Source organism: Papio anubis, chromosome 2 (genome assembly GCF_008728515.1).
Source record: "Papio anubis isolate 15944 chromosome 2, Panubis1.0, whole genome shotgun sequence".
Lineage (NCBI taxonomy): Eukaryota > Metazoa > Chordata > Mammalia > Primates > Cercopithecidae > Papio > Papio anubis.
In genome coordinates, this window is record NC_044977.1 from 171,781,005 (window position 1) to 171,784,666 (window position 3,662).

Consider the following 3,662-nt stretch of genomic DNA (forward strand, 5'->3'; position numbering starts at 1 on the left):
AGTATGCTGATTAATAAAAAATAGCAAATTATTTGTTTCTAAAGAATTAAGAGGTCAGCCCTGATGTCATATATAACTAGTATCTTTATCTATCAGCTTTCCTCTTTGAGGAAAATGTCAAAATGTGGAAAGATCCAGAAGAAGGCTGAAGAATGCAGACTCTTTAAGGAGTAAAGAGGAACTCTTTAAGGAATATATTTCTGTTTTAAATGTTGTTTGGGAAAAGTAAACGAGTAAGACTAGACTGTTCAATGAAGGGTATACCACATAGTGCCAGCTAGTCAAAGAAAGTGCCTGGCATATAGTTGGTGTTCAATAAATAATTGCTTTAAAAAAGGATTTGAGGTGTTATCAAGAAGCCTCCGTCAGAAAAATTTCATGCACCATACATGGTGGTGCTGAAACTTGGCCATTTGAGATTCATTATTCAGCATCCTTGAGTCTTTTGTGTTTTCAAGTATTATTGGTTGACTACCAGCAAAATACCTTAATCTGTTAACTTTATCAGTTAACAGATTAAAAATTGGTTAAAGCATTATGTCTCTGTAGTAGTGAGAAACAGGATGGTGTGAGGAGGGAAGGAAGAAATTATTGGTACCAAAAGAATTGAGGGAGAGGGGAGGGGAGATGGAGAACAAAAGCATCAAATTGTGTGAAACTGAGTGGAGAAAAGAAACATCTTCGGGTCTGAAAGTAGATCAGCTGTAGCCTTGCCAGTGCATATACTTTATTTCATTAAGAAGCCTCACTTACTGAGAACCCTGGTGTCAATTTGTTACAGTACTAGTCAGGTCCTTTCACACATAGAAGCTTAATTAACTTTCAATAACCCTAAGAGAGGTAGTAGTATCATCCTTATTTCAGTCAAGAAAATTAAAGCTCAGAGAAGGTCACAGAGCGACCAGATGCGGTGGCTCATGCCTGTAATCCCAGCACTTTGGGAGGTTGAGGTGTCCGGATCACTCGAGACCAGGCTGGCCAACATGGTGAAACCCCATCTCTACTAACAAATACTAACTACTCGGGAGGCTGAGGCAAGAGAATTGCTTGAACCCAGGAGGCAGAGGTTGCAGTGAGCCGAGATTGTGCCACTGCACTCTAGCCTGGGCAACAGAGCTAAACTCCATCTCAAAAAAAAAAAAAAAGAAAGAAAAAAAGAAAAGAAAAGAAAAGTCACAGAGCTGAGTAAGTAGTGAAACTGAAAATCAAGCTCAAGTCTCTTACTCCAAACCACACCCTTTTGTCGTACTGCCAAGTTGGCTAACATACTTGGCAATATAGCATATTTGGCAACGTGTTAAAAAGCTGGCAACACTGGTGAATAATTCTAGCCATTGGCCCTCAGTAGTATTGTATTGCTGAACTATGGTGATAAAGATAAATGTCTATCATTTGTATGACTGACTAGATGTTTTCTTTGAAACCAGTCTGAATCTACTTTGTCTTACCTTGTTCAAAAAACAAAGCAAATTGCTTTTTGAAATCCAAAGGGTCAAAGAGAACCCAAAGCTCAAGGTCCTGTGAATCTTGTGATACCTCAGCACCTCAGCACCTATGCAATTTTTTTTTTTTTTTTTTTTTTTTTTTTTTGGAGACAGAGTCATGCTCTGTCACCCAAGCTGGAGTGCAATGGTGCCATCTAGGCTCACTGCAACCTCCACCTCCCAGGTTCAAGCACTACTCCTGCCTCAGCCTCCCGAGTAGCTGGGACTACAGGTGCATGCCGCCATACCTGGTTAATTTTTTTTTTTTTTTTTTTGTATTTTAGTAGAGACAGGTTTCACCGTGTTGCCCAGGCTGGTCTCGAACTCCTGAGCTCAGGCAATCCGCCCACCTCAGCCTCCCAAAGCGCTAGGATTACAGGCATGAGCCACCACACCCGGCCTGCAATTTTAAACTTTATAATCCACATCCAGTGTCCTCATCATAGAAGATATTCAAATAGCTAACATTCAAATGCAGAGGGAAAAATACGGATGTACTATGCGATTCCACTCTTGGATTCACATTTTGGATAATTTCAAATTCACAATAGAAGATATTAAAGATATCTTCAATTCAGAAGACACTGAAAGCAGCATACAAATTTCTCAAAGTGTCTAGTTTTACAGGGAAGACTTATTTGTGAACACTCCATCTATTATGTGAATTATTTGCCTTTTTGTAATCTATTTTTATGTGTTACATGTTTGCTGCTTCCATTCCAGCATTTAATAAATCTTGTTTCTCAGTATACTAGAACTTTGAGGTATAAATAAGTATTTTGGAAATTATAAGTTTCAGAAACCATACATACTACTGTATAGTACCCATGCACAAGGAATTCACAAAACTCACTAGCATTTAGAAAGCCTCTGAGCAGTCCTGCAGTAAGCAAGTCAAACTTATTTAGTCTTGATACTCTTTTCAGGAATATCTATTAACATCCTTGGAACTCACGTTTTAATGTAAAGACTTTGGGAACTACCGCCACTTTTTATTTTTGTTATTAGAACATGCTGGCTGGGCACAGTGGCTCACACCTGTAATCCCAGCACTTCAGGAGGCTGAGGTGGGTGAATCACTTGAGGTCAGGAGTTTAAGACCTGCCTGGCCAACAGGGAGAAACCCCGTCTCTACTAAAAATACAAAAATTAGCCGGGCGTGGTGGCAGGCACCTGTAATCCCAGCTACTTGGGAGGCTAAGGCACGAAAATTGCTTGAACCTGGGAGGTGGAGGTTGCAGTGAGCTGAGATTGCACCACTGCACTCCCGCCTGGGTGACAGAGCAAAACTCTGTCTCAAATAAATAAATAAATAAATAAATAAATAAATAAATAAAATAACATGTTAATTTATGTGTTTAGAAACTATATCTCTGGTTGAAAGAAAAAGCAAAGAACAAATTGACCCACAATTCTGCCATTCAAGTAATTACTGTTAACAGTTTGGTGAATATCTTTCTACTCCTTTTGCAAATACTCAAAAGCTTTTACTTTAAAAAAAAAAAAAAGTAGGCTCTAATAAGTCATTTAAAATAAAAAAAAGAACGCTATCCCATTAGAATAGCAAACATTTAAAAGACTGACTATACCGAATGTTAGTGAGAACGTGGAGCAACACAGACTCTCATATACTGTTAGTATTATGGAGCTTACCACTGGATACCACTTTGGAAGACTGTTTCTCAGAATCTACTAAACCACTTTGGATAACTGTCTCTCCGTATATGCTAAAGCTAAACATTTACGTATCTTATGAATCAGAAATTTAACTCGTAGTGTTATGGGATCCTTGGGGTGTCGCTTCACCAGCCGGAAACCTCTGTGGTCAGTAGTGCCTTTGCCCGAGTTTTGCTCTGGCCCACTGGGCTCATTCTGCCCACTTGACCTGGCAGATTGCGCCCAGCTCACACTACTGGCCTGGATCTTATGTCTGCCAAGGGCGAGCCAGGCATGGAGTGGCAGGGGGTGTACAAGCAAGCATGGGGTCTGGCCACTGCACACAGCCAGGCATGCTGGCTGTGACAGAGCAGTCCGCTCCCAGGCACCGGCACAGGTGCTGGCTCCCTGCGAGGCTGCAGCTGGACCAGGCCTACCACAAGCAGCTTCCATGACTGGCACCAGGGAACACAGTGGTGCCCAGAAACTTGAAAACAACAGGCAGAGCCCTAAAGAGAGTAT